Genomic DNA, 13,959 nt, shown 5'->3' with positions numbered 1-13,959 from the left:
GCTTAACTTAACATCAGGAAATGAGTTGTGTATCTCGACACATGTCCACACATGTTCAGTTCAACTTGAGTGATTATTCAGAAAGTCTGAAGGTTCTCTAAAAGTGGCTCCCGCTGTCTTAAAACGGAGCTCTTAAAGAGGAAACTCGGAGTGTCCACGAACAGATACGGGGAGGGAACGTGTGTGGAATGGGATGAAGCAGCAAGCCTGACCACAGAGTACAAGATAACTTGCCTCTCAGATGCTTTGCTGCTTGGTAGGTCCTCACCCATCATTTCTGTCCCCATTCACACCTCTGATGGAGACTCCCTCATCCCACCCCTCAAGGAGAGGAAGTGGATAGGGTGGACTCATACAAGTACCTTGATCTCATAACATGAGGCTCTTCAGGAAAGGACAGAGCAGACTTTTCTTCCTATGGTGACAGATCCTCCAGTGTGTGCAACAGACTCCTTCAGATCCTCGATCAGCCTGTAGTCTCCAGTGCACCGGTCTTTGCTGTGGTGCTCGGATTGGGTCAACAAGGCCAGTGAGGCCGACAGGCTCAACAAAGCTGATGAGAAAGGCCAGCTCTGTGACCAGGCTGGATAAATGTAGTGTTAGGAGGCGGACCGAAGAGGTTTACCAGTGGATCAGATCTGGTCCACTCTGACCGTGACTCGAGGTTACGGCCTTGCTGTTTTCCCACATTTCACCTCAAACTATATTTCATATCCCTTATGCACCATATCATACTGTGCCATGGCAAATGTTATGCTTTGCTTTATACTCCAAAATACATTATATAACCTTGATTCCAAAATGTTGGGGTGTTGTGTAAAATGTAAATGAAAACAGAATACAATTATTTGCAGAAAAAACTGTGTTTGCAGACATCAGATTTGCAAAGATCTCATCCTCATTATACCCAGTCCTGATCCTGTCACCTGTCACCAATGAACTGTCCTGCCTCTGGACTGTTCCAAACAACAACTTTCCCAGTATTTTCTTGCTCCGGTCCAAGCTTGTTTGAAACATATTGCTGACATCAGATTCAGAATAAGCAAATATTTACAAAAATCAATGACGTTGTTGAAGTCAAACATTAAATGTACTGTGTTTGTACAGACGAGCAAATGATCACATGCTATTTAATGTATGTTTTACACAGGATCCCAACATTTTTGGAATTGGGATTATAATTCTATCATCTGTATGATATGTCTCACGTCATATCATATCATATCATATCATATCATATCATATCATATCATATCATATCATATCATATCATATCATATATCAAATCATATCAGACAGCTGTGCACACAGATCGTTGACCCTGCTGCTACTGACCAAACCACTGTCATCTTACCTGGAATTTGTCTCCAAATGCTCCTGCATCTTCTTTTCTTATTTTAGTTGAAGTTGGGTAAGAGCGAAGGAGGGGGGCTCAGTATTTACACAAACAGCAGGACTGTTACCCAATACTGGCGCCCTGACCTCGAAGCCCTCTCGGTGTTGTGCAGGCCTGTGAGCTGAGTGTAGCCACCGGCCTTCAGATCAGGTGACAAAGCACAGGACAGCATTGTGAGAGCCTCGCTGAAGAAGGGCATCGAGGAGGCTATGGAGGCCTACAGGAAGGCACACAATGACCCACAGAGGCACCTGACAACAGAGGCAGCGCTAACAGCACACGGGTACGTGTGCCTCCTAACAGTCCAAAGACATACATGTTTGTATAATTCATGACTTTAAATTGCCTGTAGGAGCAGATGTGAGAGTGAATGGTTGTTCGTCTCTATATGTGAGCCATGTGTCTCCTGTCCAGGGTGGATCCCGCCTGTTGCCCAGTGTGTTGGGTGGGACAGGAACCATCAGATAATTAAATTAAGTAAAACAGCTCTTATGTGTTATGCTGTATGTGTAAAAAGTAATGAAAGTAAGAACAAATAAAAGTCAAAAAACAACGTGAGTTTAATAATTAAAACAGCAGCACATGGTTCAATCTGTCTCCTGAGAAAACACTCTGTCTCCACAATAAATTCGATTTGTGCGCTGAGAAGAGGAAGGAGAGCAGCGTTTGGGGGCTGTAATTAATCTTTATAGTGAGTTTATAATGGCTGCATGCAGAGGTTTTACAGAAGGATGCACAAAAGGGCATCAGTGATGCCGAGCAGAAACAGAAGCTGCTGCTCAGCGCTGATATCACACTGTAAGGAGATGCGAGAATTAAAGGTTAGGACATATAATGTACAAGTCATGATAAGACCTCAACACAGCACACCATTTCCTCAGCGGTTTTGTACCTCATTTGACAAAGTCTTGCTGAAAAAGCAAAAGCAAGTGTGTTAAAAGCTTGTGCATGTTTGTGTGCCTCTGTGTGTGCGTATTTTTAGTGAGTGACTGGTTTGTCCAGTCTCACTAATATTTCTGGGTTATTACACAGAGCAGGCTTTTATCCTCCCAAAAGTAGTTTAAGTAGGGATCTAAGCTGCTCCTCTTCAGGCACACACTTTCAGAGCTCTGACTTGTGTGCTAATATTAGCTAAGGCGGATTACACAAGAGAACTGCACACTTCATTTGAGTAAAAGCAAAACAAAATCCCAAACTAATGAAAACTCAATTTTATTTTGAAAGGAAATTGCAATGAAACTCTGATAAAACTTTGATAAATGAACAATGTTCTGCAGTGCCAGGACTTGTGTGAACAGAGGATGTCCTACCTGTGTCTGGACACTGGGTGGCACTGAAGCTCCATGCTGGATGTATAATGTACTGAGCTGCTGTATTACGTCCACATCAGTATATGTTCTTTCTTTAATAAACGTTATCTTCGTCATATTGTACCATTCTTTCCTTTATCTTTACTTCATTTTCAGAGTTACAGGTGCAGAAGGTTAGAAGAGCCAAATCACATGGTAAAACATCAGTCTAAAATCCTCTCCAGGTGACCTTAATACTGAGCAGTAATTTTATTTGCTGAAGCAAATCAGCATGTTCAGACATTCACTCATCCAGACGGTTTAATAATCTTCTGGGAACTGCGGTGATTCGAGGTCACGTCACCCAACGTAATTTAAAGAACAGCAGAATGAGTCAAACATCAAAAGGCTTCACATGTCTGAGAGGAGAGAAACTTCTTCAGCCACCTACGGATATGTAGCTCTGGTATAATCCAGACGCAGAGTGCCATGAATGCCTGAAGTTAATGGAAATGGGATTCAGGGTGAGCTGTTTATGACCAGCAGCTCATTCAGAAGTGTGAGCTACAAGCAGAAGCAATGTTCACTTTTATTTTGGCCAAATGCTAAAAATACTGCGCTGCAGAAAATATATATTGCTGCAGGTGATTTGAGAAATTCCTGTGGGTGTTTTGGAATCCAGTCCAAGCCAGCAGCTGTTTTCTGTGAACAAGCAGACATTTGACGACTTTTGTAAGTCTGCAGGGGGTGAGTGTTTGACCCTGTAGAGATTTTAGACTCTGTATCACTTTACAAACCAGTACAGTTTATTACGACATCAACCTTATTTTTGTCGTGTCATTTCAGTGATTATATACATGCAATAAGAGCAGAAGTCAAACACAAGCAGTCAGATGCTTGAGAGGAAAATCCAGTTGACTTCACCCTGTGGGTGCTGTCTCTTCTGAAATGTCTATGCAAAATTTTATGGGATCCATTCAAAACTTATATAATTATATAGCCAAGGCTTTCAAACTGCTAGCAAATCATGAATAGATCGTGTTGTGTTATCAGTGGTGTTGATCAGTGGAATGCTCCATCATTTGCACTTCAGTGTGTGACGTCTGCGTGTGTTCTTGTGCCTCAGAAGAGTACATGTGATTGTGTGCTGACAGGCCTGAACTGAGAGCACTCAGTTTCATCCTGACTGCAGAGACATTAGTAAGCTGCTGCTTGACATATTTTTATGTTCCTTGGTGATTTTTTTTTCTTTCTTTCCAAAATGACAATGCATGTGTCATTGCAGTGATTACTGGCTGCATGAGGTTCTGGGAAAATGTTATTTCCACTGATTTTTTATTTAAAGTGCTTTTTGCCATTGTGAATTGCTGCTGTTCTGTGAGGGTCTCTGATGGTCCTGCTGACAAATTCATTGTTGAGCAAAGAGTGGTTAACGTTGCCATGCTGCATCTCCGGAGGTCCAAAATTAGATAAATGGCCGTCTGACATGAAAACACCCTTAAACTTCCTGCCCTCCAGCTTACTGAACAGACAGGGAAAGGGCAGTTGGCGGGACTGAGCAATCGATGCCTCCTCCTCCTCTTCAGACCTGAGAGTTATCGATTCCCTCTCTCCGTGAAGAGGAGGTGTTGATGGACTGAAGGTGCTGCCTAAGGGGGTGGAAGAAAAGTGAAAAGGAAGAAAAAGGGGAAAAGGAGAGGCCAAGGGGAGGGTGATAGACAGAGAGGAAAAGCAGAAAGTAGTGGCGGAGGTGCCTGCCCGCCTGCTTTCCTGACTCTGCCTGGAGCTACGAGGTGGCCCTGACCTGCAGGAGGATCCAAACAGAGCCTCTACCCAGCTGGGGTTTGTTCCTAACCTTTTACTGCTCGCATGGAAATGGAGTTGAACTGAAAAAGCTTCAGAGACAGGTGGTAGTGATGGAAAGGGTCCTTTCTTCTGCAGAAAGAGGTTGGGCCAGAGGTGTTTAACCTGTTTCTTACTTACAGACAAACTTCTGCATTTAACCTGGCAGAGTGTAAATCTATATGTGGGAAACTCAGGGTAAACGCTGTGGCCAGAAGCATCGCTGATGTAGATAAAGCGAAAAACATCAGAAATGCTCAAACAACAAAATACTCAAAGCACCACAAAATTGTGCATAAGTACAATATTTGAAAAACATTCATCTCTCATGGGCTCACCATCGATGAAAAGCTTTAATCCATGCTCACCTGAGGCGTGGCGCCACACACGGTCCCTCCTGGCGTTTACTCTGAACTGCACTGAGGATCTACAATCGACTCTCATTTATCGTAAGCTGCAAAATAAAGCACTTTGAAAAAACGATGCCTAAAGAGGGAGAAGAAAATGAAATTGAATGAAATGAAAGTCCTCTTCACAGAGGGGCGTCAGGTGTTCCAAAGCAGCTGCATGGTGAGCTCCCACCTGTACGTCTGCCTGACTTTTACACCTCAGGTGTGCTGCCCAGTTTGTGATCGCCTTCCTCGGGTTGAGAAGTAATGGACAGCGGAGACTCTTTTTGTTTTTTAAAAAAACTTCAAACCTTTATTGTCAGTATATTTTTTACATACACCCAAATTCTTCTCTGCATTTAACCCTTCACTGATTGAACACACACATGCAACATGCAGTGAAACACACATTAGCAGTGAGCTGCCATGTCAGGCACCAGAGGAACAGTTGGGCCTTGTGCCTTGCAGGTGCCAGCTAATCGGACCGCTGACGGCGTGAAGAGGGTGGGGGATCCCTCCCCAGGTGGCTGCTTTATGGAAACGGTTTAAAATGTCTTGAATTTCCAGGTGAAGGCTGTTGACTGTAGTGAAAGAGAAATGAAGCCTCGAGTGTGTTTGTGTTTTTCTGAATAGCTGCTGTGACTGTTCCAATGATGAAGCCAGTGGTGCATCAACTCTGTTCTGCCCCAAAAAGACTTTTATAATCGGCGGGTATTTTCCACTTGACATGTTCAGACTGAGCTCTCTAAAAGCACTGGATGGAGGCCACAGGGGGGGTGAACCCATGTGTCGCTGCTCTCAGCTCTGTTTGTTCCTCTCTTCCTCTATGCCCTGTTTTTTTTCCTCTCCGTCTCTCTGATCAAACTCACCTTTTCCTCCAAGCTCGATTGGTTCTTCACTCCAGTGTGGTTCTGGTGCTGTCTCACCCCATCACCTCTCCACCCTTCACATCTTTTGCTTTGTCGTTTGATTTGTCTCGTTTTTTTGTTGCTTTCTCCTTCTGTTTCCTCCCCCTCCTTCCACCCGTGGCCTCTGCTGCAGAAGGCCGGTGGGAACAAAATCTGCTCAAATCAATGTGTGGAGTGGATTAGCTTTGAAGATGCATTTTAAGGTGCTGTGTAGATTCCTTTGTGCTGGGGAAGTGGGGGCGATGTGCTGTCAGGGGGTGTCAGGGGAGGGTGGTAATAGCCCATATGTGTGTCAGGGGTTATGCTGAGGAAGGTGAATGCAATCATGCAGAGCTGTGTTGCTATTTAATACTTAGACTCTCCTGAGAATAACATCTCAGCCTGTTTGGCCTTCATAAATAGTTGTTGATTATTTTATTTCAAGTGCAGATCAGAACATGTTGATACACTCTCCCCGTCTCTTTCATACACACACACACACACACACACACACACACACACACACACACACTTACATATTCAGCATATTCAGGAAGAAAACTCTGCTTTTAGAGATGTAAAGTTCAAGGTAAAGTCAGATGAAGTGATAACAAACATGTTTCCTCTCTTTTTCCTGCTAAAGGAAAACTGTCACCCTCTCCTCGTCCGATACGCCTCCTCAGTCTCGATAGTATTGTTATTCTCGATGTGGCACCACTTGTGTAGGCCTGAACATCATCAATTAAGGCTATAGATAGGCTGCAGATTTTGTTTCTAAAGTCAGGAAACACATGTAGTGAGATGGTCATATGTCAGTGCTCCACATACACACACACACGCACACGCACACATACATTGGTCAGATCGGCACTGTGAAAATGTCATTTCTTCAGCAATCTAAAGCACAGAGCTAGGCTGAAATGAATACCATCCCAACAGGGACGCATTTAATCTTTCAGACTTGCTTGTGAAAGCTCATTATGGGAATTTACTAGAACTACTAAAACACGTAAATGTGATCTACACATTTATGGAACATAAATGTCTACATTAAAAATTAAAACCAATGAGTAACACTTAGAGAAAATCACTTTCCTCAGATCAGAGTTCCCCCTTGTGGCTACATGGGACGACTTCTTTGTGAGAGTAACACACTTCTGTTTTTGCAGATCGGTTCCACTTCTTCATCTCCTTTCTTGGACAACATTGCTGAATACGTCTGAGCTGTAGCTGACGTCACTGAGTCCATCTGGTCTACACACACGCAGTCTGCGCTAACATTATCTCAGCAGAAAAATTAGCTGGCAAACCAGAGCTGCTGCCAGCCCTCACACACTGAGTTCAGTCAATATCGAGCAGGCAGTATTTGCCAAATAGTGTAGCATTAGCTTTTGACATGTTTTGGTAGCACAGCGTGATGCTCTGATGCTGTTGTAACTTTAGCTCAATGTTCTAATGTTCTCTAGCTAACCTTTGCCAAGCAGTGAGTGTCCTTGTGACCCGATCGTATCATAATACTGATCATTATTAGTAGTATAATTGGCTATATCGGCACTAAAATTATAACTGCTTATGTATAAGTTAAGTTTAAAACAGGAAAATAAATAGTTTTGACTTGTGAGAAGCAAAGTTGCCCAGTGTTTATATATATATTTATGATGGTAATAGTGAAAAATAAAAGAAATGCCACCACACTGGTCCCAGGTTCTTTGTGTGGCCCCTCTGGCCTTCCATACTTCCCTGTTCCCCTCCTCAGCCGTCTCACTGGTGATTCCCAGCACAGCGTTCAGGGATATTAAGCCAAATGTGAAGTACTGTAAACACAACAGCACTTTATGAATTAAATATGTAAAAGAAACAAATATTCTGCTGTTATTGGGTTTCCTTGTTGTATTCTTTATGCAAACTACGCTGTGGGGCCATGCATTGTTACCGTGGTTCAGGCCCATTAAATCTGATTGTTGCGGCGGTTACATGACGTTTATTAAAATTTTGCCGGTTGGCTCGGCAGCTGAGCGTGTTAACTCTGTTATTTTTAGGCGCTGGTAATGGCTTACAGATTATAGCAGGTTGCAGGGCCGACAACAGCGCCTTGTAATAACGACTTAATGAAATATGAGCCTTCAAACTTCTTCTTGTTTTAAAGATGAAAACTCTCTCTCTCATTCTTTTCCTTGCATGTGTTGCGGCCTTTTCTCTGCGTCTTCTCAGTCTTTACATAAGAGGCTGTTTATCAAACCAACCGGCTGGAAAAAAAGAAAGATGGATTACACTACACAAGCACAAAAAGTTTCATTCCTGTGAGTTCATTATTCTTCCAAATCTCTCTAATGGAACAAGCTGAATCCTCTAAACAGCTGCAGTAATAATACAGATGGATGGTTTGTGTGCTATGGCACACACGCACAAACTACGCTACCTGAACTCCAACGTGTTCTCCACTTCAGTTCAGCCAAGTGTTTAAACTTGTGGAACTGATGAAGCAGGCTCTAATCTCTAATCTAAGTTTGTTTAAATGATTCTGGAGGCTTCTCGACAGGATTTAAAGGTTGTAGACACATTACACGGATAAAAGTATTGGGACACCTGACCATCACACCAACAGGGACTTTAATGACGTCTCATTGTAAACTCACAGACAGCTTTGCAGCTCTAACAGCTTCCACTCTTCTGTGAAGGCTTTCCACAACATGTTGGAGTGTTTCTGTGGGAATTTGTGCCCATTCATGCAGTAGAGCATTTGTGAGGTCACACACTGATGTTGGACCAAAAGGCCTGGCTCACAATCTCCGTTCCAGTTCATCCCAAAGGTGTTGGATGGGGTTGAGGTCAGGGCTCTGTGTGGGCCAGTCAAGTTCTTCCACACCAAACTCATCCAACCATGTCTTTATGGAGCTTTGCTTTGTGCACTGGGGCACAGTCATGCTGGAATAGAAAAGGGCCTTCAACAAACTGTTGCCACAAAGTTGGAAGCATAGCATTGTCCAAAATGTCTTGGTGTGCTGAAGCATTAAGATTTCCCTTCACTTGAAGTCAGGGGCCGAGCCCAAACCCTGGAGATCAGCCCCTGTCCATACCACACCTGAATTCACTAATAAACAGGTGTGTCTGGATTCTTTTGTCTACAGTGCACAAAGCAAGTCCCTGTTGATGTAATGGTCGGGTGTCCCAATACTTCTGTACAGTGTATATTACAATTACTGTCTTAGTTCAGACTCCATGGCATCTCAACTTAGAAAATGAGTGCTCTAACATTTCATTTGACCAGTTAGTAATTGAAGCTACAAAATTAAACTGAGGCACATTAAAGTAAGCAAGGCTTATTATTTATGCTGTTTTGATGGTCTGTGGTTTTCTGGGCATCAGTTGATCCAAATCATTTGTCACAGAGAAAAGAATGTCCCCCGCTGAACACTGAGAAACAAACCTGGTGGACAAAAAAATACCTTAAAAAACACCTTTGGTCAAACGAAACATTTAGACACGATCAGTAACAAACTTTAAGCACCTCCTGGCATTTCAAACTGTGGCATAGGTGTGTTTAGGTGTGAAGTGCACACTTCCTGAATGCTAAGCTCAGTGCTCTCTCTCCCCATTTCTCAGCTTGTCCTTCCTCCCTCCCTAATTAAACACTGAGCTCAGAGAGGCAGTTTGATCTCCCTCGTTAACAAGGCTTCATTAGTGCCCTACGCTTCATTTTCTTAATGAACTGATTGAGTTTAATGGAATGGAAAGTCAGGACTGGCAGTTTAAACACAACTGCACAGTCTTCTGAAATGCAGAGTCACATCTGATGAGTGGTGCATGCTGACCGGGTCCACTCAGCACAAAGCTGTCTTTTTAATGTCTTTTTAACCACATTTGGATACACTGAGCAACCTTGTCCACTGAAAATTACTTATATATACAACTAATTTGCAATGGTAAATTTCTTTATGAGGGAAGAGAAATTGCTGCCTGGATTATGTTGAGAGATGATGTTTATTTGACTGAATGAAACACCAAATTTATGTCACACAAAGAGGTCTTCAGGGCGCTGCAGGACTTTGACACGTGAGTCCGTGGTTGAGTCCAGGCACTGGTTTAAGAAACAAAAGCACCTTGGTTCACATTAGGCTGCCAGACTTACTTTAACTTATCAAAACTGTAGGCTATTAACTGCAGACAGCGCTGACACAACTACAAATATTATTTTATGTGCTTTGAGACCAGAAATAAAAGTTTAGTACTAAAAAGAAAATGGGCAGTGAAAATACCCACACTTGAACTCTTTTACATTTTGACTGTGATGGCTGGAGTGCGTAATGTATGTCTGCTGTAGCTTGTGGCTGAGTTGAAGTTGGTCCAGTTCTTCAATGAGTCCAATTGATCTAAAACAGACAGCAACCATCCAAAGTGGATGTGATCCTTGAGAAAATGTTTTTGTCTTTGTTCCTTCAGATCACAAATGGATGGTAGTTATTGAGTGGAAACCAGAGTGTGTTATGATTAGCAGAAAAAAGGACCCAAAAAGCAGACTCGAGTGGAGCGATTCAAAACATGAAGAGATTCATCACAATTAGGTCGCTTCTTTTTCTGTTTCAAATTAAACCTCTTGAGATATGAGTGGAAAGTGTTATTGATACAACTGAATTTGAAACATTATTTCCACTCACATGCAGGTTAACCATGTCATGTAATATTCAGCATCAGTACACTTTAAAGGGCAGTTGTCTTAAAACATTTACACAGTTTGTTGTGTAATGGATAACACTTAAATACCCAAAGTGTCAGCACTGCTCCTGCAGATCTCCTCAGGCTGCAGTGTGGTGAAAGTTATGTCCACTAAAAGAGCCCCCACAGGCTGAGAGTCTGACAGCATGACGGAAAGCATCCATACTGAGATAAACCTTGTTCAAGAGAAGACTCGGGTCTTTCCATTATGACGTTGTAGGATTTTTTAAATAAAATTGTTTAATGTTCTTGGTTCTGTTGTTTAAAAAAAGGCCACTGGGGCTGATCAGTTAGAGCCAACACTTCCTGGCTTATATTGTCATTCTGACTGCTGTGGGGGAGGGGTCATGTCAGTTTGCTTGTCAGTCCAGCCATCCATCCATCCATTTTCTATACTGCTTATCCATCAGGGTCGCGGGGGAGCTGGAGCCTATCCCAGCTGACTACGGGTACACCCTGGACTGATCACCAGTCAATTGCAGGGCCAACACACAAAGAAGCTTGTCAGTCATCAAATCATTTTGTAATCTAGTGGATTTGGTGAAAAATCTGAACTATTGGTTCATTCATTGTTTCATGTATCACCCAGAACTCCAGAAAGCAAAATGTCAACTTAACTTCAATCGTCGTGGACTACACTGATGTGATTTAGATGCATACGTCTCCCTCCCCTCTTAAACCTGTCCATGCAGTCTGTCATTCTACCCTCAGGTTCACTACATTAAATATCCATGAATAACAGTGAAGATTGTTCCTGACCTCCAGAGCTAATGAGTCTCTAAAGGTAAGGAGATCCTGTGTGCTGCCAGGACCAGTTGTTGGCACAGCTGAAATGTTTACAAAGACTTGTGCTCACTTTGGATTCTGGCATGTTGGTCCAGCGAGTGCACAAAACACAAGCAGCTCAGTGAGCAGGAGCTCATTCATCTCTCCCTGCAGGCCTCGCTGCCTCATCATCCTGCCATTTGGCATGGACTCAGGACCAGAGTACCTCAGCAGATGCCTGTATCACTGCTGGATGCACTCGGGTGGTGTAATAATCACGAAGATGATATTCCTGTGCATGTGGAGGGAGGCCCCCAGTTCCCATTCACAGCAGTTTTGTTTCATCTTCAGGAAATTGGCTGGATGGTAAATGAATAGTGGAAACTTGCCAATGCAGACAACAGGCCAAAACGAGATGATCAGCTGACTCGTGTACACAGAGATCAGTCCATACAAAAACAGCCTGCTGCCCACAGATCCCCGAAAGTGAGCAGTGACGCACAAACGGAGAGCAATGCACCGATTCACTTCAGCTGATCACTCAAAGGACTTTAGTTTTCCTTAGAGAGCTATAGGAAAAATTTAAAGCAAGTAAGATTAAAAGCAGTAAGTCAAGGAGGGTAACAAGAATGAAAATTGCAAGAAAATATTAAAATCATATCATAAAATATGACCAATCTTTTTTTTAAAAGATTGCATGATGGATGCACCAGGGAAAGTGCAACACGTTCTCAGTATGGAGTGAAAATATCCGGAATGTGCGGCAGTAGTTTCTATGTGCAGTTTACCAGATGGAGATGGTGGAGGTGGGGATGAACTGATGGGGGTTTGGAAGTGCACCATGATTATCTTCTTCAGTTTGAACAGTTTCAGCTGCTGCAGAAGGCCTGCACTGTGCTCACAACCATCTCCACTTACTTTACAGCTCGATTTTCTGCTTGAACCAGGTCTTGTACGTGCACAGTGTAAGCGTTTGCAAACTCCTGGATTAGGCTTGAACGTGGTGCATTTCTCCTCATTCCCGTCATGCTGTAGGCTGCAGTGATTCCAAAGACAGAAGAGTGAACACACTTGAGTCCAGACTAAGGTTTCACTGTTACTCGAGGAGAACAGTATGTGCTGTGCCGTCTGTTCTTAACCACAAAGCTCACTTATTCAGTTCTGGTAAAACCCTCACTGACAGATCTTACACACCTTACAGAGAGGCTTGTAGTTATGACAGTGCGAAAGGAATCTTGTGCGAGAACAAGGATAGCGAGACACACACACACACACACACGCACACGCACACACACGCACACACACACACACACACACACGCACACACACACAGTAATAACCAGTCTGCCATCACCACCTTTCAGTATTCATCATGTGCTTATATTCAAAAGATGCAGTGTTTTTAGTGAGCAGCACTTAAAAAGCATTGAGAGGAGGGGTGATTACTGTGACCAGAAACTTTCTCAATGAACACATAAGAACATCCAGTCATTTTATTAAAACACACACTTTTAACCTGTCTCGCACACTTTGTGTCTGGTTAGTTCTGCTGTTGGTGGAATAAAATATTAACAGGCAGCAGCTCTCTGATTCTTTTCTTCTTTTACCTTCCAGTGACAACAAAAGAAAGATTCTTTTGAAGTTCACATAAAAACAGATCATGATTTAGACAACAGGCAGAGAGAGAGCAGAGATGTGTGAAGCCTCAAAAGCAAACAGAGCTGTGATTGAAACACTTGATAAGAGATAATGACGTATTTACACGCCATTTCGACTCTAAATGAAAGATTGCGAAAGAGGGTTGTGACCAGCTGGGATGAGAACACGTTTACTTCCAGTCCACTTTCTTCTGTGTTTTGGCACTTTGTTATTTGATGTGATTTTCTATGATTTTTGCGATGGCCGGTTTTGTTTAGCAGCTCCCCTAAAATTGTGCTAATGTGAAGGCAGAAAACCTGACATATGTTGAAATACAGCAGAAAGAATCCACATGTGCCGTGAAAATGTTTTTCTTAGCATTAAGAGTGAAAAGTCACTGATGGAACTGTTACCCTCATGCAGGAGTACAACATCTCAGCTGCATTGCTTCCATTTCTTCTGAGTGAATACTGAACCCTTTGAAAAACTCTGCTCGGAGCTGTGGAGCTTATGTCTGCTGTCGCGGCTGAAAGACGCGTTGAGCAGCGAATCAGGCGGGCGCTGCTGAGGCTTCTCTCTGGTGCACGGCCTCAGATCAGAGCTGAGAGCCTCCAATTACAAGGCTGCTCTCCGATGTCAGCCTGGGTTCACGGGGTTTACACTCAGAAGCTGTTTGCTTGGACGGCACTCGGCGCTGCCACAGCTTCACTTGCACAAGTTCCCTAATGAGTTAGATGGAAATTATGTAAACTTGGCTCAGGAAAATTAGGCACAGTGAATAAATAAATAAGCTAACAGACTGAACAGCTTGAGAAATCAGAGGGGAGGCGCAGTCTAAACTGCACACATTTGACTACCCTTTACCTTCTTTTTGACATGAATTCATATACCACAGTGTAAGATTTTTAAACAGTATACTGTTATGTTAAATGGCGCCCCTGCCTGCGTTTCCACAAGTGCTTCTGATATAGTGGAAACCATATATAACCCAAAAAATGTATAAAAAATAATAAAAAAAATAAAATTGTGTTGTGTAAATA

Source organism: Scatophagus argus, chromosome 12 (genome assembly GCF_020382885.2).
Source record: "Scatophagus argus isolate fScaArg1 chromosome 12, fScaArg1.pri, whole genome shotgun sequence".
Taxonomy (NCBI): Eukaryota; Metazoa; Chordata; class Actinopteri; family Scatophagidae; genus Scatophagus; species Scatophagus argus.
The sequence above is the reverse complement of the archived record's forward strand: the minus strand, read 5'-3'. Positions refer to the sequence as shown.